Raw genomic sequence first — 25,996 nt, 5'->3', positions numbered from 1 at the left:
TTTCAATTGCTATTTGTCAGCTTACAAACAAGCCTTTCTCTGGTCTTCACTGAGTACTCTCAGGGCAGAAAGATCATCACCTAGCTCAGATCCAGGGAAAGGCATTTTCCTTTTGTCTGCCTAGTCTCCTTTCAACATTTCTCCTGGTTACAACAATCCTACTTTGAGGGAACTGTTGCCCTTTCCCCCATCTTCCCACTCTACATGGCTCCAAATACTAATCACAGTTAATTATCACAGATGTCACTCATGCCCTTAATCACAGAGGTGGGCCTGTGATTGTGACCCAGTTCTGCTTAGCACATCATGCTTGATCCAAGGATGGGCATGGGACCCAAGCCAGACCAATGGAGTCTTTCTCTGAACTCTGAAGGGAGGAGCTCCCTCTTCCTTTTGAAGAAACTAACTTAAAGCAGTCTCTGGCTATGACCTCCTGCTATCACCACTGCTCTCAGGAAGTGCATTTGAATTAGGAAGTACATGGCCAACCAGCAGAGAGAAGCAAAGTGAGAGCAGACCTAACAACATTATTTTACTCTCTCAAGTCCCCAAGGCCAGATACACCTCTAGTTATTCAGGTAAATCATCAAAATGAAATGTAAATAACTCTTTCAAAACAATGTTCACTGTCAAAATTTAAACATATCAAATTATCCCATAAATTACTATTGAGCCTCTACCATGTGCTAGGCATTCTTTTAGGTGCTAGGCTGAGACAAACAAACACCTTACTCTTTTCATAATACAATGCAATTTTATCATATTATTTGAAATTAGCACTTACCTCAAAAAAACTAAACAAGCTCCTGGAATTTTATTAACTGTATATATGTTAGAGTGATAAACCCAACCCTTTTTTTATTGTATTTATATTTTTTGTTATTGGAGTGATTCCTACTCTTATATAAAAAATGTAATAGATATTGAATCAGTGATGGCATAGATATTGGATCAGCTAACCACTAAACATAATATACCAAATGAGTTCAGGAATAAAAATGTAGCCCAGCTGGTGTGGCTCAATGGTTGAGCATTGACCTATGAGCCGGGAGGTCAAGGTTTGATTCCCAGTCAAGGCACATGTCTGGGTTTGGGTTTGAACCCCAGTGTGGGACCTACAGGAGACAGTGAATCAATGATTCTCTCTCACCTTTGATATTTCTGTATGTCTTTTCTTCTCCCTTCCTCTCTGAAATCAATGCACATTTAAGTAGCATACATCTTTGGTCAACTATACTTTAGACTGGGAGGGAAATATTCCTGAACAAGTATGTGAATTTCTAATTTGTAATGAAAGGAGGGATTGAACCTAGCCTAAAAGGATCAGAAGTTGAAGGAAGGTAATTTCTTTTGCTCATTCACTTATTATTCAAAAATCTTATATCACATTCAATTTTCTGAACTTGAAAAAGACAATTTATTAGTACAGTCTGAAATTGACTTAAAGAAAGTAAAAAGATATGCTCAGCTAATTATGCATACTGTAGAAAGCACTGAAACTATTATTTAGAAACTATAGTGAGGCTGCCTTCTGGGATTTCTTAAATAAATTGTACTCTGAGACCAAAATTAAAACCAGTTAGTGCAACAGCTACAAAATCAACAAGCAGCAGGTGTGAGGGAGACAAAATATTTTAAGCTGGCATGATTCCAGAGGCCATTTTAATATATGGTCAACTCTTTTTTTCTGGCAGTGGACAACCCATTTAGGCACTTTTAGGCAGTGATTAATTTCACCCAATTAAGCCTTAGGGCTGGGTGTGAAGTATTAAACTGGAAGAGATCCCTAAGCAGCTCCTTAACAAGTCCAGCTCTTTCCAGGCTATCTGATTCCCATCAGTGTTTCTAAGTGTTGAGTTACATATAATATAAATTAATTTTCAGCACAAAAATAGTGGGGAAGGGTTCAGATTTTTTTTAAATGTATTTTTATTGATTTCAGAGAGGGAAGAGAGAGAGATAGAAACATCAATGATGAGAGAGAATCATTCATTGGCTGCCTCCCACATGCCTACTGGAAATCGAGCCCACAACCTGGGAATGTGCCCTTGACCAGAATCGAACCTGGGACCCTTCAGTTCGCAGGTCAACACCCTATCCACTGAACCAAACTGGCTAGGGCCAGGAGACTTTTTTAAAATAGTGACATAATAAAGTGCATATCCCTCCTATTACTAATTTAGTAATTTCATCTTATCACATCTGAAATTTCAAGAAACGGTAGTATTTTTTATGCCAAGTTTACTGGTTATTAATTCATGACTCATATCAGAAGTAATGCATACTATATTTTGAAAAGAAACAATGGTACCTGCTATGCCAGGATAATTTAAAAACTAAAGAATGGTTTTTTTTGGGGGGGGGGATCTCAATATCACATTGAAGAAATTTTTATTCTAAGTATATTAGAACAAATATTTGGAGTTCATGTGCTAACATTTCTAGTTCAGAACTTCTTTTCAACTCTTCATATTCAGTCAACAACTTTCTCATTCCAAAAATCTCTAACTTTTCCTAGGCTGAATAATTGTTATTTAAAGTGCTCAGCTCTCAAAATGCCCAGTGCCCCAAACTTCATATTAGAAAAAAAGGGGTGGAGGAAAAAGACAAAGAGCTTAATTTAATCATTTGAATTTATCTTTCTTCCTCGTTTAGAAGTGAGAAGAATTTTATTTTATTTTTGTAAATACATTTTTATTGATTTTTTACAGAGAGGAAGGGAGAGAGAGAGTTAGAAACTTCAATGAGAGAGAAACATCAATCAGCTGCCTCCTGCACATCTCCTACTGGGGATGTACCTGCAACCAAGGTACATGCCCTTGACCAGAATCAATCCTGGGACCCTTGAGTCTGCAGGCCGGCGCTCTATCCACTGAGCCAAACCGGCAAGGGCTAGGAATGAGAAGTATTTTAAAATGAAGAGGGGGGCCTCCAGGCTGGGGTGTTAGGATACAGAAGCCTGTGGTACTGACTGACCTTAACTTGCAATGCAGAAGGCACAGGCGGGGATGGTGCTGGCACAGGCCTGGAAGCAAATGTCCTGATTCTGCTACTAGTACCTATAGGTCAGGGTGCTTTACACACTGAACCCTGGGAAAGGACTGTGTTCAATTCCCCTTTACCCATCGTGGGGATGGCACTCTAAATAGGTTATGTCTTCATGTCTCAGCACATCATGGCGACCTTGCACTACTTTGAAGCTGTACAATGAACAAGATGTGACCAGAAGTGAAAGGTTGGGAAAGAACCACCCTCTCAGGTTGGAATGAGACTTCATCAGATGTCATAAACTACTGGATGTCAACATGACCAACTGGTCTCAGAGCGCTTTCCTTTTGGTTGTCCTGCTTCTACTCTTGTTTCCATGCATCTGTTCCCCACATAAATCAAGAGCATCTTTTAAAAGTGATCATATCCTTCCCTGAACTGCAGTGAAAGAGAATCCAAACTCCATACCATGGCCATAAATCTCTATGATCTGGCCCTACCTACCCATATTATTTATCTACTAGAGACCTGGTGCACAAAATTCATGCATGGAGTGTGTGTCCCTCAGTCCAGCCTGCACCCTCTCCAATCTGGGGCCCCTCAAGGGATGTCTGACTGCCCGTTTAGGACTGATCCTACTGGGACTGCTGGTTCCCAACTGCTCACCTGCCTACCTTCCTGACTGCCCTTAATCGCTTCTGCCTGCCAGCCTGATCACTTCTAATCACTCCCCTGCCAACATGATTGATGCCTAACTGCTACTCTGCCAGCCTGTTTGCCCCTAACTGCCCTCCCCTGCAGGCCTGGATCCCCCTCAACTGCCCTTCCCTGCAGGCCCAGTTGCCCCCAACTTCCCTCCTCTGCCGGCCTAGTCACCCCTAACTGCCCTCCCCTACAGGCTTGATCAGCCCCAACTGAACTCCCTTGCAGACCTGATCCCTCTCAACTGACCTCCCCTGCTGGCCATCTTGTGGCAGCCATCTTGTGTCCACATAGGGGCATCTTTGATCACATGGGGGCAGCTATCTTGAGTGTTGGAGTGATGGTCAATTTGCATATTACTTTTTTCTTAGATAGGATGGCTCCATAACAAATTTCGCCAAAACCTGGTGGCTTGAAACAACATTTATTATCTCAAAGCTTCTGTCTATACAGAATCCAAATGCAGCTTTCTGGGCCCTCTGCTTCAGGACTCCTCCAAGCTGCACTCAAGGTGTTGGATAGGGCTGCAGTCATCTCAGTGCTTGACTGGGGAGGATCCCCTTTGAATCTCATTCACACGGTAGTTGGCAAGATTCAGCTTGTTGAGGGCTGTTGGTTCACAGGTGATGTGGTCTAAAGGCCACCCCTAGTTCCTTACTACATGGCTCTCTCCATAGGGCAGCTCAGTATTGTAGCTTGCTTCACCAGAGAGAGTAAGTTGAAAAAAGGCAGAGAAGAGAGAAAACAAAAAGGAGGTTGCAATTTTTTACAAGCTAACCTCGGAAGTTATAACCCTCTGGTTACATATTCCATCACATTTGCCACATGCTATTCTTTAGAAGTGAGTCGCCAAGTCCAGCCCACACAGGAAGGGAGGGGATGATACAGGGGTGTTAATTGTAAGAGGTAGGAGCATGTCAGAAGCTGCACACCACAGCTGCTCTAACTTTATGGAGAGTGGGAGGGAAGAAAACAGGGAGGGATGGGGAAGAGAGGGAGAGAAACATCAATGTGAGAGAGACACATTGATTGGTTGCCTCCTGCATGAGGCCCAACCGGGGCTGGGAATCAAACCTGTAATGCTTTGACTCGAAGGGCGATGCTCTAACCACCGAGCACACCAGCTAGGGCCCATATTCTATTTTATTTTGAACTCAGAACCAACTCACCAAAACAATCACTTGATTCTTCTGAGAGGACCCAAAATCAAAACCAATTAAATCAAAACAAACAAATGACAACAAAAACACTTAGAGCTGGCCAGGTTAATGGACAGAGAGTAGCATGACTTCCCCAAAGTTGTGAAGCATCAAATAAATAAAGAGAAACCAGTGCTTTCCATCTACCCTGAAATTCAGGCTGACTTCCACTGTTACTGTGGGCCCTGATTGGACCCTGGGCAGCCATAAAGCAAGAAAGGAGAATGTAGCAAATACATTTCAGGATGTTTTTCCCAAGTTAAATATCTCCACAAATTAACAAGGTTAATTTGCCACTAACCTCAAATTTTCCTATTGTCCCCAAAGTACGAACAGTTAAACAGAAAGAAAAAAAAAAAAATGCTGTTCCCTAGAATAGAGGTGTTGACATACATGCTGCGAGGAGATAATTTTAATCAAAAGAAGCACAACTCTGAGAAACAGGCACTCTTAAAACTTAGGGCCGTGAGGAATCAGGAGTGTTTGGTTAGCTGAGAGCGGGAGTTCTTTGCTTCATGGCAAGTCGGAGCACGCAGAGAAGTCAGAACTGTTCATAAGATCTGCACAGTGGCTCCTTACAAACTGAATATACTATTTGGCCAAATCTACGTATTTCCCAAAACAATGACACGGTGACTATAGTGCATGCCCCACGTCGATAAGGATGTTTTTATTATCCAGGGAGTTGACTTCCCAAAGGTTCAGGTTTCATTTGCAGAATGTGAGACAAGATTTAAATAAATAAATATTTGTTTAGATCGTCCTTTTTGAATGTTGGCATGAGAGTGAGGCTGGTTAGGAAGTGTTAATATGTTGCTTGCTGTGGTGTTACCTGACCTGGGTGACCTGGCCTTGTTCTCAAAGTACCAAGGCCACAACAAGGTACATTAATCCTTGGAAAACACAGCCGCAGGATACACCAGCAGGACTCACAGTCCTTGCTGTGAGGCAGCAAGGACTGCTCTAGTTAGTACTTACCGTTTATGTTTCCCCGCCAAGTCTCTTAGGACAAAAAGCAGATGGCATTGCTAGGATCCATCCACCCGCTCAGGCTTTCAAGACCAAGTATTCACAAGACATTATGAGAACAAACTTCCTCCCTGCCACCTCTCATTATAATGTCAATCACAAAATTGGTGAGTGACTTCAAAGGAATATTTTTACCAAATCTAAAGACCAAAAACCGAAATAAGGAAAAATTCAAGTTCAAATGATACTTTTTCCTATTTTCTAAAGATAAATTTGTCTTGAAAAAGTGAATCAAACACCTTCAGTTTAAAAACAAAAATTGGACAAAAAAAAAAAAATTAGAATAATACACCTTGCTCTTTGATGGAAAGGCAAATATCAATTAGAATTTTCTGAGTTAGCTTATAAAGTTAGCTTCATTCAAATAATCATATACATGGGACTTTTTAATTGCATAAACTAAATGGAAAAAACAAAATGAAAATTTTAAAATAAAACAGCAAAAACTACAAAATTTCTGAAATGATAATGGTGGTCAGGAAGACTAGCCCTTCTCAATGTCAGATCAATTATAAAGCTACAGGTATTACAGACAGAGTGGTTCTGTCATATAACCATGCAGATAGATCAACAAAATAGAAATTATAGAAATAAATGTAAAATTTAATATTTGATAAAGTAAGACTTCAAACCAATGGAGAAAAAGTATTCTCCATTGAGGAAAGATATGGAGACAACTGGGTAGCCATCTCAGGGGGGAAAAATTACTCCTTACTTCATAAAAAAAGAAATTCCAGTTTGCCTAGCCAGTGTAGCTCAGTGGTTGAACATTGACCCATGAACCAAGAGATCACTGGTTCAATTCCCCATCAGGGCACATACCCAGGGTTGTAGGCTTGATCCTCAGTAGAAGGTATACATAAGGCAGCCAGCTGATGATGTTTCTCTTTCAATGACGTATCTATCTCTCCAGCCCTCTCCCTTTCTCTCTCTCTAAAAATCAACCTCTTTGGATCAGAGGGTGATCACACATTACCTACTTAGAAGCTTCAGACAGATCATCACTGTTTGATTGACTGAGCAATGAATGAATGATGTGGATAATTTAAGAGATATGGAGAAAGTTAAATAAGACTTTGAGGGGAGAAGGATATAGGACATCAAGGATGAAACAAAGGCTCTGGTTTGAATAACTAGTAGCCTAGGGAACATTTGGAGAGGAGGCAGAAAAGATGGTCTGGCTTATATTGAGTTTGCGCTGGTTGTAAGTTATCTGAGGGGAGATGCTAAATAGGTAATTGGATCTAAATACTTAGCATATGTCAGATTCTGTGCCAGGCACTTTCATATATCTCATGTAATTACTGAAGTCAAATGTAGATTTCAAAAAACAAAAACAATTAACTGTATCATCTCATTTTAAAGTAGGCTCTACACTAATTATGTTAATTTGGACTGTGAATAGCCCACAACTATTTATCAGGGGAAATGAGCAATTTATCTTGAAGGTTAAAAACTAATGATTTGAATCTCTTCATTTCCAACATATCCTATAGCACAACAATGGTAAGACTTAGAAAACAAAGACAAGTATAGAGGAGTTGGTGAATAATTTTATTCTCAAGGAGCAGTTTTTGCCTGTTCATGATTATTTTAATAGCTCATTTTGAATAAGCCCAAAAGATGTAAAGAGGAAAATGTCCTGCCACCAGCACCTCCAACAACACTCCTCATTCCATATTACCTTCTACACCAAGGTCTGTAAAGGTTTCCCCTTTCTGCTTTCTGCCAAACCTGAGACATGTTTCTTCTCCCTAGTTTATGTGTCTTATGCATCTTTGTTGTAATGTCCAGGTGCAACATAAGCATTACAGAATACATTTCCACTGTTCTTCAGACCTTCGGACTCCGTAACGTCCTCAGCAATAGAACTAAGTTCTTTGCTCCATAAGAGTTTAGAACTATGTTTCTCATAGTTGATCTGTAGCCATGCACACTGGCATCGACAGGCCTGCATTCTTAAAGCACAGGCCTGGGTCCTTGCCCTCAGATCTACTAAGCTAAGTCAGCATTTCTCAAGGTGGCTCCCAGGGATCTGCATTTAAAAAAAGCTGCCCAGGAGCTATTTACTCTCACTAAAACTTGATAATTTGGATGTTGCAGCACATATACTAAAATTGGATTTTGTTGTTGTTGTTGTTGTTAAGTAAAGTAAGTAATTCTCATAATTAGTTATGGGATTTTTCCTTACAGAGAAGTAATATACCAGAACTAGAAATACATCAAATAAAAATTTGAATCCTCAAGTGAAAATAAGAGGCTGTTAGAAAATGCTGAATTTTAAAGGTTTTAAAAGATTTTATCCATCTACTGCTGCTACTAGAGTAATTGCTAGAGAACGAAACTGCAAATGTTTTAGACAGAACTACTAAATACCAGATAAGTAGTCACTGATTACAAAAGCAACAACAAACTAATTGAAGGGGTTACTTTATAATTACATGTTTTATTGAGAGGAGGGAAGATCCACATTACAGAGTAATTCCTGGTTATGAGGATTTTGTTTTTAGATTTTGTTTTCTGTTTTACTTATTTATTTGACTTTTCTGAAGTGCTTTGCAAAGAAGTTTCCTAAAAGAAATGGAAAAATTGACTCACTGAATTAAACTCTCAATTTTTGCCCATACACCTTCATTCAGTGAATATATCATTACACGTACAGTTTGTATATACATATGTACATATATTTAAATATATATAAGGGCATTTCAGTATTGTTAAAACTCTTATATTTTCCAAGACAAATAAATACTATTATTTGAAAACTACTAACTAGACAAATGGACATGCAGGAGATTAGATCTCTACTTAATCTATATTTCCTACTTTTAAAAAAAAAGGGGGAAAAAATCAGTTCCATGGACTTTTTTCACTCATAAAGCTGCTTTTTTAAAAATCACATTCTAAAAAGTTAGTTTTTAAGTACTTTTCTTTTGCAAAACAAATAGAAATTTCTATATTCCATCAATTAAACATAAGTAAGAAATATCAGACATTGAACAGAAGAGATATACATATTATGCATGCAAGGAAAATTAAAACTTAGGATGTTGGGGGAGAGAGTGTACTTTGATGTACAAAAGAACTATTGTTAATGTGGGACAAAACCTTCCCAGTATGGAACAGAGATAAAAAGGAGGGAGTTTCTAGCAGATCAAGGTCAACCGAGATCCATGAATAACATAAATGCTATTAATCTAGCACTGAATGAATTTCGGGAGTTCAGCAGGGTATGGTTATGTGGCAGAGTTCGTGGCAGGAGTGTTTTATGTCACTTTCTATTAGATAATGAGCATATTCATCGAGATTCCCTAAATACTATCCAAACTGGCATAGAAGAAGCTTTAATAAGCTTGAGAGAACAAATCAAAGGACTACATCTAAGGCTAAGAAAGGTAATAGGGATGCTTAAACAGTGCAGCAAGTTTAGATATTCGCAGGCATCCACACAATCTCACTCTGCAGGAAATGGCGTGAGAAAGGATTTCTTAGTTGGATGGCTAGCAGCTTATTATATATAATGTTGCCTTCCTCATTATGTCCAAGGTCAGTGGTTGGCAAACTCATTAGTCAACAGAGCCCAATATCAACAGTACAACGATTGAAATTTCTTTTGAGAGCCAAATTTTTTAAACTTAAACTTCTTCTAATGCCACTTCTTCAAAATAGACTCGCCCAGACCATGGTATTTTGTGGAAGAGCCACACTCAAGGGGCCAAAGAGCCGCATGTGGCTCGAGAGCCACAGTTTGCCAACCATGGTCCTAGGTTCATAGTTAGAAGACATGCAGACAGCAATACCTTAAGAGATCCTATAATGGAAAACATGGAATTCCTTTCCTCTTATGACTACTTTCAAATGCAAAATAGTTGCTTCTCCTTTCTTCAGGGAAACTCAATATAAAATCATTAAGTTTCATTCTTTATTTTTTCAGATTCAAATCTACTTAAATGCTTGGGATCCCTTTCATCTAAGTCTTATTAAAATATATATTTAGTAAAATTATATATATATATATATATATATATATATATATATATATATATATATATATATATATATATTCCAGATCCATACCTTTTTTGTGTGTGTGGTAGCAACATAATTTTTATTTTTTTATTTTTTTAAAATAAATATTTATTGTTAAGATTATTACAAATGTGATCCTCTTCCCCCCCTCAATTGCTCCCCTCCACCAGGTTCCCACCCCACCTTCTGTCCTTTCCCCATCCCCCATTGTCCTCATCCATAGGTGCACAGTTTTTGTTCAGTCTCTTCCCGCACCCTCACTCCCCTTTTCCCCGAGAATCGTCAGTCCACTCCCCTTCCATACCTCTGATTCTATTATATTCACCAGTTAATATTGTTCATCAGATTTTTTTAATTCCCTTGGTTTTTAGATTCACTTGTTGATAGTTACGTATTTGTTGATCATAATTTTTATCTTTATCTTCTTCCCCTTCCTAAATAACCCCCTTCAGCAATTCATATAATTCTGGTTCGGCAGTGATGAACTCTTTTAGCTTTTTTTTATTTGTGAAGCTCTTTAACTGTCCTTTGATTCTGAGTGATAGCTTTGCTGGGTAGATTATTATTGGCTGTAGGTTCTTGCTATTCATCACCTTGAATATTTCTTGCCATTCCCGTCTGGCCTACATGGGTTCTGTTGAGAAATCAGCTGACAAACGTATGGGAGCTCCTTTATAGGTAACTACCTGCTTTGCTCTTGCTGCTTTTAATATTCTCTCTTTGTCTTTTGCTCTTGGAATTTTAATTATGATGTGTCTTGGTGTGTTCCTCCTTGGATTCCTTTTGTTTGGGGTTCTGCGGGCTTCCTGGACTTGTAAGTCTATTTCTTTCCCCAGGTGGGGGAAGTTTTCTGTCACTATTTCTTTCAATATTCTTTCTGTATCTTGCTCTCTCTCTTCTTTTGGAATCTCCATAATTCTGATATTGTTTCGCTTGAAATTGTCCCAGAGGTTTCTTACACTATCTTCAACTTTCTGGATTCTCTTATCTTCTCCCTTCTGCAGAGGAGTGTCCTCTGGCTCTTCGTGTTCTAAATCTTTGTCTTGATTCTTGTGATCTTCCAGTCTGTTTTTAGGACTTTGTATAATATTTTTTATTTCAGACAATGTTTTCTTCATTTCTTGTTGATCCCTTATTATTTCTAGTTGCTCCCTTTTCATATCCTCATAGGTCTCATTTATTTTATCGGCCTTTTTTAGGATATTGTTGAATAACCTTTAACTGTAGTTTTGAACTCAATGTCCAATCTTTTCTTTTCCTCCATCTCCTTCCTTTGTGTCCTTCTTCTTGTCTGCATTTTAGTTGTTTCCCTGATTTGATGGAATAGCTTTGTGTTCTAGGTGTTCTGGTAGAGCCCAGTAGCACAGCCTTCCCAGTTACCTGCGGTGGACAGTCTTGGTGTAGCCCTTTGTGGGCTGTGTGTGCAGTCTTGTTGTTAAGCCTTGCTTATTGTTGGTATCACTGGGAAGCTTTGATCTCCAAACCAATTGGCTGTGAGGATCAGCAGAGTCTCAGCTAGGAGGGCTTCTGTACTCTGCTTGGATAGGACGGGGTCTCGGGGTGGCGCAGACAAGCTTTGGTTCCCTGTCAGTCTCGCCTTAGAAAAGACCTGTTCTCGGAGAGTTTCGGAAGATTGGTTGCAGGCGCGCACACCTCTTTGGTAAAGGCACAAACAAGCTTTGGGTTCCTGCCAGTCCCTCCTTAGAGAAAGCCAGCCTCTGGGAGAGCTTCTGTGCTCAGCCAGAGATTGGGCGGAGTCTCAGGTTGGTGCAGACAAACTGTTTTCCCTTGGGCTCCTCCCCAAGTCCCGCAATAATGGCCTCTGGCTTCACACACCTCTGAGAGATCTCTGTCCACTGCTTGACAGTCTGGCCTCTCCCTGTCTGGGGGCGTCTATCAGAGCAATAGGGTGATTCTGTTTTCCTCTCGAACAAGAAAGCCAGTTGCGCGTTAGCTGTCTGCCCTCTCTGTGCACCGGGAGTAAGCCAGTAGCGAACTTAGCCCTGCCCGCCCTCTCCGCGCTCCGGGAGTCCGCCAGCAGCAATCCCTGTCTGGCCCTTCCTCTCCGTGCACCAGGAGTAAGCCAACGCTTTTTTGCGCACACAGTTCTCCATACCTTCACAGTTCCTGAGGTTCAGCGTGCCTTCTCTCTCCTTCCCAGATGGCAGAGCCTCCTCTCAGGTAGCCGTCCGGTGCTTCAGGGCAATGCCTCCCCTGTTTTTCAGTTCTAAATTCAAATTTGTTGTGGTAGGCTGCATTCGGGTGTCTACCCTATGCCGCCATCTTGGTGTCTCCCCAGATCCATACCTTTTAAAAGCCTGATTATAAGAAGAAAAGAGGCTGGGAAAATTAAAAAGACATAGAAAGAAAAAAGAACAAAGAAGAAATCAGACCTGTAACTGGTGGTAGTACTATAACACAAAATAGGAGAAAACAAAGGAAAAAGAAATAAGAAGACAGAATGTAAGGAAATAACCCTCCCCAGGTGGCTCATCCAGTTGGAGTATTGTCCTGTACACCAAAAGGTTGCAGGTTTGATCCTGGTCAGGGCACATATCAAGGTGCAGTTCAACCCCCGGTGGGGACGCTTAATGGGAGCAATTGATCAGTGTTTCTCTCTCACATCAATGTCTCTCTCTCTCTCTCTCTCTCACCCTCTCTTTCTCTCTTTTCCTCTCTCTCTAAAAACATATAAAAACATCTCCTTGGGTGATGATTAAAAAAATAAGTAGGGAAATAAAATATGATAAATATACATTTTTTAAAGAAGACCACAAAGTAATTCACTTTTAGCTGATAGATTGAATTTCCATCAGCCCATTAAAGCATAAAACCTTACATAAACGCATTGAAAATGCATAAAGAGCAAGCACCAAACATCTTAATTTGATTGTAGCTGGCAACAAATACTGCACACCTATCACTTGGACCCTATTTCGATTTTATACACTTATATTCAACAAACGTTAAGTACCTTAAATACGTCTGCAGTGAACAAGACAAACATAATTCCTGCCATCATAAAGCTTATGGTTTTAAGAGTGACTTTGATGGCAGCTGCCTGAGCACCAGAGCCTGCTGCTTCTCACCTCAGTGCCCACTGCCTACGCTGCAGCCGGTGAGCTAGGACCCAACTGGCATAGCTCAATTGTTGAGCATCAACCTATGAACCAGGACAATGTGGTTCAATTCCCGGTCAGGGCACATGCCTGGGTTGCAGGCTTGATCCCCAGTGTGAGGTATGCAGGAGACAGCCAATCAATGATGTTTCTATCTTTCTCTCCCTCTCCCTTCCTATCTGAAATCAACAAAAAATATATTTAAAATAAATAATTATAATTTTAAAATGGGGGAGGGAGAGTGTGTGATGGTGGGAAGCAGCTGTAGGTAACACTTGCCTACTGATCAATTATACAACCAATGCATTTCCTGAATATATTCTTGGAGAATAGATCCCCACCACCTTTGACAACTATTCTGCCAATGGTATGGTAAATAGAAAACCCTTGTATTTGCACTTATGGAATATTGCTGGACAAGAAGATTATGACAGAGTGTGTCCCCTATTTTACCCACAGATAGATGTATTTCTAATTTGCTTTTCTCTTGAGAGTCCTGTGTCATTTGAAAACATTCTTACAAAGTGGTATCCTGAAGTGTGACACCACCATTGTGCCAACACTCGCATCATCCTGGTGGGAACTACGCTTGACCTTAGGTGTGCGAAAGACACAAATGATAAACTGAAGGAGAAGTTGACACCCATCACCTACTTGAAGGGCTTAGCCAGGGCTAAGGAAGGAGATGGGGGCTGTAAAGTACCTGAAGTGCTCGGCTCTCACACTGTGAGGCCTCAAGACAGTGTTCGATGAGGCTGTTCCAGCTGTTCTCTGCCCACCTCCCATCAAGAAGAGGAAGAGCCAAAACCAGTTTGGCTCAGTGGAAAGAGCATCGGTCTATGGACTGAAAAGTCCCAGGTTCTGTTCCAGTCAAGGGCGTGTACCTTGGTTGTGGGCACATCCCCGGTGGGGGTATGTAAGAGGCAGCTGGTCGATGTTTCTTTCCCCTCAATGTTTCTAGCTCTCTGTCCCTCTCCCTTCCATTCTGTAAAATATCAATAAGATATACATTTTTTTAAAGAGGAAGAGAAAATGCCTGCTGTTGTAAATGGGCCCTTCTCCCCTGCTGCCCTCTCCCCTTGTGTACTTTGCTCAAAAATGGTAGAGTCTTTGCACTCAATGCTTTGCTGTTATAGATTAGGTTTTCTATAAAGCCTTTTTGAACCAATCAAGTAACCCTTAGGTTTTATTTGTTTAAAGTGTAAGAGGTCAAACTTTCACATTCTGTTAAAATATAGTCGGAAACTGAAAAAAAGAAAGAAAAAGATTTACTTTGGTTGCAGTGATTTGAACAGTGCTCTCCAAAAATGCATGTCCACCTATAACCTCAGGATGTGAATGTTTGAGAGTGAGAATGTTGGAGCATGCTTCCAGAGAGACCGTGGACTGTGCCCCGGATAGAGATATCAGTGCTGACAGCAGGCCAGGCCTTGAGATACGGTCTCATGGCCCCTTCCCAGCTCGTAGGCCTTCTTTCAAGGGCAGAGCAGGACTAACTCCATTTTGTATTATGTCTTCCATCTTGTATAAAATACCCAACCCACTCTTAAATCAGCCAATAGAAATACAAAGGGAAGTAACCCAGCATAACCGGACCCTGGCCCTCACCCCACCAATCAGAACCAGCCAATTCAGTGGTCTGAGCATCACCCTACCCCCCAACCCTAAACCCTTCAAAAAGCCCTTGTTCTTCCAAGGCGTTCGCTCTCTCTCTCTCTGTCTCTCTCTCTCTGTCTCTCGCCATTGCGCTGGTGATTGCTGGAGACAGGAGCTCATGCTAGCATAAATAAAAAGGCTCTTTTGCTTTTGCATTGGACTCGGCTCCCTGGTGGTCCTTGGGGATCTTGAAATCTGGGCATAACAGTGACCTTTTTTGGAAATAGGATTTTTGTAGATGTAGCTAAGGATCTTGAGATTAAGTGAACCTGGGCTTAAAGTACAGTCCTAAATCTAATGACTGGTGTCATTAGAGGAGCAGATACAGAGACAGAGAGAAGGCAGTGATCGGAAGATGGAGACAAAGATTGGAATGATTCCCAGGGAACACCAGCTGCCACCAGAAGCTAAGAGAGAGGCATGCGATGGTTCTCTCTCAGAGCCTCAGAAGGAGCCCATTCTGCCGACACTTTGACTTCAGACCTCAGGCCTCCACAAGTGGAAGAGAATACATTGCTGTTGTCTTAAGCTACCTAGTTTATGGTCATAGTAACTCTATGAAATTTACCAAGTAGTGAATTTGTCATAGTAACTCTAGGAAATTCACCAAGTGGTGCACAGAGTTCATGCAAAAATCAGCACCCAGCTTGCAGGCTCCCTCATCTCAGAGCAGCACCCAGCATGTGGGTGGCCTGAAGAGACAAAGGCGTTGACGTGGCACTTGCTGTCTTTAACGAAACCCTCAATAAAGGGACCAGAGAGTGAGTGTGGGTTGACTAACAGGTGCACAAACTATTAGAGTCGGAAAGGACTTAGATATCATCTATAGTCATCCTATTCATTTTACAGCCAAAGAAACTGATGTGATCTGTCTCTTGGCTTTCTTCCTCCTTTGCCTCAGTGAGATACAGATGGTCTGTCCTGTCTCAGGTAGGAAGTCTCTGTCTGACTGTTACCCTGCATCATTCAGCTGGATTCTGGGTGCGGGTAGGGATTTCTTCCCAGAAAGATGGCAACTCTAAAATCCACTTATTCAATAATTATTCTAGGGTACCTACTCTGTAAGTCATAATGGGAGAAGCAAGAAATACGAACTTCTGTCCTTTGGAAACACACACTCCCACATGTGAGATGTCATTTAAACAATAAGTAAAAAGTCAAACAGGAACATTTTTTTTTTAAGTTCCTTGGGTTAAAACTAAACACACAAACCAAGACAGAAGAAAAAGAAACTGCACAACAGTTCCATTAGTGGCATTAAAACAAGGGCAGGTTTTTGCTAAAAACAAAAATATAAGTATAATACAGAAAAACAAGGTCACACACACACAGGCACACATACACCTACTAATAGTGCTGAGAAACTACAAAAGTAGTAAAAAATTTGAGAGGTTAAGATCCTTAAAAGAAGGAAAACTAATTTAGAGGCAAGGCAGAAAGTGGCTGCTGACAGCCAGAGAAACTGATTAAAATTTTGAGCATTCTCATGGAACAAGAGAGTCAAAATTGGGAGTTCAAGACTATCAAATAAACCCCACGATGAAAGAAGCCAAAGATCCTAGAGTAAAAGGAAATATAAGGAAAAAGCCTGATAGTCCAAGCCACTTTTCCTCTTACGAGTAATCCATTTGAGCCCACCTGGTTTGGCTCAGTGGACAGAGCATCAGCCTATGGACCACAGGGTCCCGGGTTCAATTCCAGTCAAAAGCACGTACCTTGGTTGCAGGTTCTTCCCCTGCCCGGGCCCTGATTGGGACACGTGCAGGGGGCAACGAATGGATGTGTTTCTCTCACATCACTGTTTCTTTCTGTCTTTCCCTTTCTCTTCCACTCTCCTCAGTATCAATGGAAAAAAGTGAGTATTAATAAAACAAAACAAAAGTCACCATTTGTCTGTGGTACACATCAAGACATAGAAGAACTGAGCCAAGAAGAACCTGCTAAGAGGCTGAAACACTGTGCTGGGGAAACTTTTTAATAAGGGGATGGGCTGAAACCAGTTTGGCTCAGTGGTAGAGCATCGGTCTGCGGACTGAAAGGTCCCAGGTTCGATTCCTGTCAAGGGCATGTACATTGGTTGCAGGCACATTCCTGGTAGGGGGTGTGCAAGAGGCAGCTGGTCGATGTTTCTCTCTCATCAACATTTCTAGCTCTCTCTCTCCCTTCCTCTCTGTAAAAAAATCAATAAAATATATGTATTTTTTTAAAATAAAAATAAAATAAGGGGATGGTCAGGGGCCACAGAAGTAGAGGTACCCAGGCAAACACTTCAGAATTCCGTTTGATTCTTTCTACACCTTGGGAATAAGGGCAAACCTGTGCCAGGCCAGCACAGCCAAGGGTTCGGCGAGCCTGAGGGAGGGCAGTGAAGGATGAAGAAAAAGACAGACAAGAGAATAAGCTGGGTCTAAGTGGATTTCTGTGCCTAACTGAGGCCACAGAACAGATCCAGACTGCAAAGCTGATGCTTTATTTATAGTCAGGGGCAAACAAGGTAATTTACAATGTTCTTATAAGTTTCACTTGTTTGGGCAGCACTTGCTGCACCTCCCACAGCCCCTTAGCTACCCAGGAAACATCTAGGGAGCAGTCACAAGATGAAGCTTAATTATGCTTAGAGGACTGTGCCCTCCAGGCTGGGACTAGTTTGCAACTTTGCCAGCAGGTCAGTCTGAGGTGTAACCCTTTAACTGGCTCCCTACACAAACCCAAAATAGTCAAAACCTTAGACTCAGATTCAAATCTGAGTTTGTTCCCTAACGGCTCCTCCACTAACTGCCTTCCAGAAGCTAAATAATATTCTCTCTGGAAAAAAGGAGACTACCACCTAGATTTTTACAAATGTTCTTACAAGAGGTCCAGCTTTCCCTGCAAGATTATCAGACACACCAGGGAGTGGACAAAGAGAAATACACATAATAGAAGCAGACCCAGTTGTGAATCAGTTACTGAGATTATGAGACCCAAACTTTTAAAGAAGAGCTGACCCACCACCGCCCTTCCCCACCACCACCACCACAGATAGTTCGTAAAGGATCACAGACAAACTTGGAATGCATGCCATCAGAACTGGCTAGGGATCGGGCTAACTCAGAAACGCTGTGGTTCTGTGTGAAAGGTCTTTTGTAAAAGGAGGGGACTCAGACCGTCATTGCCCATATCTTTACCCCTTAGGGGTTGCTCACATAAAGCCAGTACCGAGACTCCTGCAGTGTAGTGCTGGTGCACAGTAACCTGAATTTCTAAACAGGAACACTGAATCGTGAGAGAACAGAATACAGGGTGGGCTGGGTTAGTCAGTGGTCAGGGGACAAACAGGAGGCCCAAAATACCACCTGAGTGTTTCCTAAGAATTGCAGGGGCGGGGGGGGGGGGGGGGGGGGGGGGATATCAGATTCTGACACAGACTATAGGAAGAAAGAAAATGGGAGTCCCCACACAGACTTAATATCCCTTTATTTTTATTAAACAGAGGCTAAGGGAGACCGTCAGGCAAATGGGTTCTGAAAATGTTCGTTCCCCCTCCTATCTTTGCACGACCCCTTGCTCGTAAAGTGGCAAATTAAAGCATCAAGGCCTTCCCATTACCTAATTTAAAGTACTGTCTCTGGTCTTTTCTCTCTCATTTCTGCTTCCTGGGCTGACCCTCCATGGATGTTTGCATTTTATCCTCTGAACGTGCTACACGCTGCCCCTCCCTTTCCCTAAGTTCTGGCACAGTACTGTCCCTGAGGTCACAGCTTCTGGGGACCCAGACAAGTGTGAAAGGAAACGAAGGGGGCGCCCCACTTTCTCCAGTGGCAGCATCCAGCCTGCTCCAGGACAGGGCGTCTTCAAACTACGGCCCGCGGGCCACATGCGGCCCGCAGAGGAGTCTGATCCGGCCCGCCAGGTTTTTTGGGCAGTGAGCGCAGCCGAGGTGTTACAGTAGGAATTAGTAGTTCATATAGTCCAGCCCTCCAGCTCTCTGAGGGACCGTGATCTGGCCCCCACTTTAAAAAGTTTGAGGACCCCTGCTCCAGGTGAAGGGGGAGCGCAGGCTGCCCCTGGCGTGGAGTGAACATTCCCTCCCCTGTGCCAGGGCCCGTGGGCCTGCTCTGGTCCCTTCTGTGCTCTGTGGCTGCAAGCTGCACGCGGAAGAGAGGGTTCTCACCCTCTCTCTTTCCCGTCCCCGTCATGAGTTTAGTGGTGAAGCAGTTAATGCGGCATTCCTCCTCCTCTTGGCGCGGAGCGCTTGTGTTTTATTGGCACCGTTTTGCCCCCGGAGACAATGGCAGATTGTTCCCGGTGCGCGGAGAGGGATCGTGTCCTGGCAGGCAGGCTCTCCGTCAACACGCTCCACATCCTCTGCAAAGAACGCGCGCACGCCCTGTTCCAACCTGACTTTCAAGTGTCTTTCACAGAGACCATCACCCTAATCACAGCCTGCAACTGCCTGAGGAACTTGCACAGAACTGAAACCAAAAATACTCAGGATTCAGAGTCTGAGGGAGAAGCCAAGGGGAGAGAGGACGGCCCCAAAGAGTAAGGGAAGGAGGTCGCTGCTGAAATCCTTGGGCCAAAAAACGCTCCTGACCTCAGACTCATGTTACTGTACCTGATTAGAAAAATCCCTTCTTTTTCCTCATCCCTCCGGCTTGGTTAATAGGCCTTAAAAGGGCTGTATTGGGTGATCTTCACTGCAGCAAACGCCCAAGATGAGGAGCTTTCCTGGCAGGAAGGAGAGGAATGTAAAATAAAGCAGAAATCCTTACTGGGGCCTGAGGGTCTGTCCTAAGCCAGCAACCACCCCCTAAGGCCATAGTTCCTCTCCCCACACCCCAGTGGCCAATCCATCGTCTCTGACTGCCTGGGGAAAGCACCCCCTAGATCTCCTCCAGGAATGGCGGGGTTGGGTGGGGACAGCCTACTCAACAAGAAACCTGATTAAGACCTTCATTTAGTCCCCGTTCATAAAGCACAAAGCATGTTGGACTTCCATGTCTCAAAAATGTATGTGAGCCCTGGTTGGTTAGCGAAGTGGTTAGTGCGCCAGTCTATAGACCTAAGGCTCTTGGGTTGGATTCCCCATCACCTCTCACATCAATATTTCTCTTTCCCACCTACCCTCCGCTCCCTTCCACTCTCTAGAAATCAATGGGAAAAAAAATATCCTTAGGTGAAGATTAAAAAAAAAAAAAGTATGTGAAGCATGGCTGGCTGGTGTGGCTCCGTGGTTGAGCTTCCACCTATGAACTAGGAGGTCAAGATTCGATTCCTGGCCAGATTGCAGGTTCCACCCCCCACCCCCCAGTGTGGGGACGGGGAGTGTGTGTGCAGGAGGCAGCAGATCAATGATTTTCTCATCATTGATGTTTCTGTCTCTCTCTCCCTCTCCCTTCTGCTATGAAATCAATGAACATATATTTTAAAAAATGAAATCAATGAAATATATTTATAAAAATGTATGTGAAGATACATCTATATAATGTATATATAAATCTATATAAATGTATGTGAAGATACATCTATAAAAGCCCAGCAGAACAACCAGAAGACTGGTGGCTTGATGAGCACTGTGACAGCCAACAGGCCTGATCCATACCCCTAGCCGATCTGCCCCCTGATTAGCCCCCAACACTCCAATCTGGGGTGGGACTGGATAGCCAAATGCCCTCAGCCTCTCCCCCTGGCCAGCCCTGCCTCCGATTGGCCCCCATCAGGGCAAGCCAGCCAGACCCCACCTGTGCATGAATTCGTGCACTGAGCCTCTTATTTTAAAGATAAGAACAAACTTAGCAAGGTAAAGCCACTGTCAGAGGTTACAGGACTAGTAAATGACAAAGCTGGTTATTAAAACAAACTTTCTGGACAAATCTGTCCAGAAAATTTTCAAATAATTTATGGAGATGCTCTGGCCTCAAGGAGATGGAACATAACTCCCCACTCCTTATGTGTGTGCTGTGCATAGTGACTTCCTTCCAAAGAACATGGCATGGACCCGTGGGGGTAATTCACAGTGGAGGAATGGAACAAACACAACCTCAGACAGCAAGCAAGGCCAGCAGCATCAGTGGTAAGTTATATTGACAGTGTGTACCCTTGATTTGATGTGGTAACAATGGCACTTTCCCTCTGTGACCTTCCTCCCCAAAACCTATAACCCCAGTCTAATATGAGAAAAACATCAGCAAGATTCCAATTGAGAGACATTCTACGAATACCTGATCCAGTACTTCTCAAACTGTCCAGGTCATTCATCAATGAGGAGGAAAGTTTGAGAAACTGTCACACCATCTAGAGGAGCCTATGAGACATGATGACTAAAAATAACTGATATTCTAGATGGAATCCTAGAACCTGAAAAGGACATTAAGTAAAATAATAAAATTTGAATAAATTATGGACTTTAGGTAATGATGAAAGAGATTTTAGAGACAGGACAGGCATCTATTTATATAATAGAGGAATATGCAAATTAGCCAAGATGCCACCACCTGGCTGGGGCGAGGGACCTCAGGCCATGCCCCCCACCCCAGAGCCGGTCCTGGAGACCTCATGCTGTGACACCTGCCCCAGTGCCAGGGCGGGGGACCTCGGGCCACAGCGGGACTTGATTGGGACCTCAGGCCACGTCCCCTCGCCCTGTGGGGCTTGATGGGGGACCTCAGGCCGAGCCCCTCTCTCAGCACTAGAATAGGGGGACCTGAGACTATGCCCCCTGCCCTGAGGGGCTTACCCCCAACTGGGTCTAGCCAGGTCACCCAATAGGGGTTGGTCTGGCCAGGTCTGGGTTTCTTGTGTATTTGAAGTGCGTGGGGGTTTTGGATGGGAACTTGACTCTAGGTCCCGCAGCAAGCCCCAGACTCTGACAGGAGGTAGATTTTCATATACATGTTATTAATTTTCTTTCATCTCTGACACTTCTATTATAGAGAAAGGGCAAATAGCAATATTAAATTTTTCCTCTAATTAATTCCCTTTTAATGTGCACGAATTTCATGCAATGGGCCATTAGATAAGAAATAAGGGGGATCCATGGGAGAGGGATGCATAAGTGAAGGCCTGGAGCCACCAGAATGCTTATCTTATATTCACAGGAGATAGAGAAATGTTACAAAATAAGGGAAATAGGAAGAAGGGAACACTAGGTGGGCTTTGAACTTTGGAACTGATACCCTGCAAAAGAGTGATCAAATAGGAAAGCATGGGGTCATAAAATGGAGAGGGGGTCCAATTTGAAAGGGTCATGCTCAGACAAAGAGCTATATAAACTGGAGACAAAGAGACTTAGAACAGGATTAGATTTTTTTCACATTTGAGAGCGAGAGAGCAGGCTTTTCCCAGTTGGGGACCCCACCCAATGGAGAGTTTATGTATGCTTCCAATAAACTTCCACATTTTAGATCTCAAATTTTATTCTTCAGACTTTGTAAGACAAGAACCCATAAGAAGAGTCTGCACCCAACTCCACATATTAAATGATAATGTGTTAAGTGGTATATTAATTTTAACATATGTATCCTACTAGTGTAAAATTTTGATAGGAGAAATTGGGCACTAGGTATATGAGAATGCTTTGTAGTACCTTCTCAATTTTCCCATAAATCTAAAACTACTGTAGGTAGTGGGAATAGCACCAGATTTTAGATCAGTGAGATCAGACCAGATCTGGGTTCAGCAATTTTAGTACTTGAGTACTGGCTAGGAAAGAATTCAAAGCCAAGACTCAAATTATAAGATAACATTTGGTAAAACACAGAGGTAGAAAAGGTAATTGGTAGAGGAAATGGGCTTAGGAAACAAGTTATACAAGTAAAGGAAGGGCCCTGGGAGCTTGGGAGTGAGGAAGCTAATGGTAACAACCCTGAGGAAGGGGGGTCGGTCAGGAGGCAGGAAAAGGGAAAAGGAAAGGCTCACGCATGCTCCCAGGAGGAAGTGCTCACTGGGTGCTCCATAATAGGGTTTTAGTGTTGGAGATTTTAGGGGCAGTCCCAGGGGAAGTCTCAATAAAACATTCAGCAGCTTTCCATCCAGGTGTGTCCTTTCTGGGTCTAGGTCTCCACTGATAGATTGGCTGGAGCAGGGCAGGAAGTCATTATTCAGAACAGCTGGTCCCAAGGTCAGCCCTGGCTGGTCTCATTACTTTTCTGTGCCTGGAGCTGAAATACAATACAACTGAGGCCTAGATATTATCTTTAGGGAGAAAGGTCAAGGGTCCAAACAGCATGACCAGTCATATTCTAGGGGAAGAAAGGTCACCCTGGTGGTAAGGTTCCACCCTATAATTGTCCTTTGCTAGACACCCGGGCTTTCATCCCTGGTGACCTTCTGTGCCTGGCTCATTGCCCTTGCTCTGCTCATGTCTGTCTAACTGCCTACCACAAAACTATTCAAAAATTAAAAGTTCATTCAAGTAAAATAGATTCTCTTGTCCAACTCATAACAACACTGTTCTACCTCTAATTAAGTAAACATTTTTTTTTCTTTTGCCTGAAATCCATTTAATGTCTAGCTCTCCTACCAGTCACTAGATCCTAAGAAGGCAGAGACCATGCTTGATTCTGCTGGGCATTAAGCCCCATAGCTCTTTGCACACTGCCTGCCACATACAGGTAGGTGCACAATAAATATTTGCTGAATGACTGAAACTAAGTCCAAGGATGTATAAAACTGGTTTGTTTAGCCCTAGTAAGCTTGGCTCAGTAGAGCAGCAGCCTTGCAGACTAAATTGTCCCAGGTTCAATTCCAGTCAAGGGCACATGCCAGGGTTTCGGGGGTGTGCAGGAGGCAACCAATTAATGATTCTTTCTCATCATTGATGTTTCAATCTCTCCCTTTCTCTGAAATCAATATACTACTACTACTACTACTACTACTAATAATAATAATAATAATAATAATACAAAACTGGTTTAATTCAAACATTCAATTCTAGGTAAGAAAGAATGCTAAAATATTTAAATTATCAAGGTAAGGAAATAGGATCTCAGAGCCTATTTCATTTGTTAAAGTGTTAATTCTAATAGTGGGTTTGAACATAGACGATTTACTAGTAAGAACAAAGCATAAGTTACAGCAAGGTTACAAACATGAGTTGGAATCCATGTTACTAAGAAGAGGAACAGAAAAGTCAACGAACTTGAAGACACATACAATGTGGTCTCACATGAAAAGTCAGTGTTGTCAGTGAGTACTCACATGTGTAGGAACACAAGTTATCTTTTCACTCTCTTGGCTCCTTGGCTATATTCAAAATACTGTGTACAGTCTGAGATTCCCTAGAGAGAAGACTAAATATCAAAATGATTACAGAACAGACAATAAATACCCCATGAGAAAAAGTTTAAAAGTTGAGAAAGTATAGCCAGAAAAGGGAAAAGTTCATAAGTGACTTAATAACAATTACTTAATATATAAACAAGTTTTTGTAATGAAAGAACTGACCACTTCTGTGGCTTCACAGAAAACCAGAGAAGAGAAAAATGAGCTTAAATTGCCATTAGGCTTTATTGCCATAAGAAACTTCTTCTTTTGTATCCTAGATGGTTTGAAAATTAGAATGGTCAACCCTTTGGTCGGCATGGCCTACCTGGAAAGAAAGGTGGCCTTCACAAAAAAGTCCTTTATACTCTTATCAACCCATCATTCTATTGTTTGTCTCAGTATTGACTTTGAACATAAATAAAACGATGGTCACAATTCTTTCTTCCATCACTAACCAAACTATAACCTTCACCTGGACAGAAACTATTTCTGTTTTGTTCACCTCTTCCTTCAGCACCTAAATGTAGTGCTGAAGAGAAAAGTTAATAAGTGACTTAATAACAATTACTTAATATATAAACAAGTTTTTGTAATGAAAGAACTGACCACTTCTGTGGCTTCACAGAAAACCAGAGAAGAGAAAAATGAGCTTAAATTGCCATTTTAAGCTGGCAGTTGGTGCTCAATAAATACTTGTTGAACAAACAAGTAACTAAGTAAATCACCCTTGAGTCATAAAAAAGATAACCAATTATATTATGCTTTTTTAGACTTATGAGAACATGAGGTAGAACAAGAACAAAAGAATGTCAACTGTCATTGATTTCTATTCCATCAGCCAAAAGAACTTAAATATTCTTTTTTTAAAAGACTAGAAAAAAGGCATTAACACAGTGCTTGACACATTAAAAACCCTGTGGCAAAGGCATTTTCCAAAAAGGGCCACATTTAATATATAACCCATCCCACATGCTCTTCCTACAAAGTGCCATTGACATGCCTCCATTAGGGTCTATGTCTCCTTTCCTTGAACCTAACCACACTTTGTCCCAAATATTGCAAAAATGATGCTGTGTGACTTCTGAAGCTAAGCCACACAGGTAATATTTTGGTTGCTGCCTCTTTCTATGTTTCTGTTGTAGGATGCTTACTTTGAAACCCAGCCGCCATGTTGGGAAGAACCCCAAACCACATGGAGAAATCCCATGTGGGATGACACCAATATTAAGCACTAAATATGTGTACGAATGAGCCTTCAGATGATTTCCACCCCCAGCCTTCAAGTCTTCCACTTGGGGCCCCAGTCATCATTAAGCCATCTCTCCTGTGTTTCACCTGAATTTATCACCCATCAAATTATAAAAGATAATATATGATTATTGTTGTTTTAAGCCACTAAGCTCGAGGTCATTCATTTCACAGAAATAGATAAAAAATAGAGGTACTTACTAAATGCTTGAATCTCTAGTTCAGCTGGACAAATTTGCTGAACACCTGTCTGCTCCTATGTGTCTGGCCTCGTGTAAGGCATTAAGAATGTACACAATTGACTAGCTCCCTCTAACAGTAGTTCTCAACTTTTCTAATGCTGCGACCCCTAAATACAGTTCCTCATGTTGTGGTGACCCTCAACCATAAAAATATTTTTGTTGCTACTTCATAACTGTAATTTTGCTACTGTTATGAATCTTAATGTAAATATCTGTGTTTCGCGATGGTCTTAGGCTCCACAGGTTGAGAACCACTAGCAAGGTCACCTAAGGTCATCAGAAAACACAGATATTTACATTACAATTCATAACAGTAGCAAAATTACAGTTGTGAAGTAGCAACGGAAATAATTTTATGGTTGGGGGTCACCACAACATGAGGAGCTGTATTAAGGGGTTGTGGCATTAGAAAGGTTGAGAACCACTAAAGGGAGTAGACACAAAGAAAACATTATTTTCAGAATAATATGATCTATCTTATTTATTATGCTAGTGGGTCCTGTCTGGCTCAAACTTGGATCTCAAATTGAGGAGCTGA

General features: G+C 42.0%; 2 pseudogenes; both read left to right on the top strand.

Annotated features, from left to right (window-relative positions):
- Window positions 1–3,008: 3,008 nt before the first annotated feature.
- Window positions 3,009–3,211, top strand: LOC118730550 (annotated as a pseudogene).
- A 939-nt stretch (window positions 3,212–4,150) lies between these two features.
- LOC118729667 lies at window positions 4,151–25,219 on the top strand (annotated as a pseudogene).
- The last annotated feature ends 777 nt before the right edge of the window (window positions 25,220–25,996 follow it).

Source organism: Pipistrellus kuhlii, unplaced genomic scaffold, assembly GCF_014108245.1.
Source record: "Pipistrellus kuhlii isolate mPipKuh1 unplaced genomic scaffold, mPipKuh1.p scaffold_m20_p_3, whole genome shotgun sequence".
NCBI classification, from domain to species: Eukaryota; Metazoa; Chordata; class Mammalia; order Chiroptera; family Vespertilionidae; genus Pipistrellus; species Pipistrellus kuhlii.
This window is presented reverse-complemented; position numbering and strand designations above follow the sequence as displayed.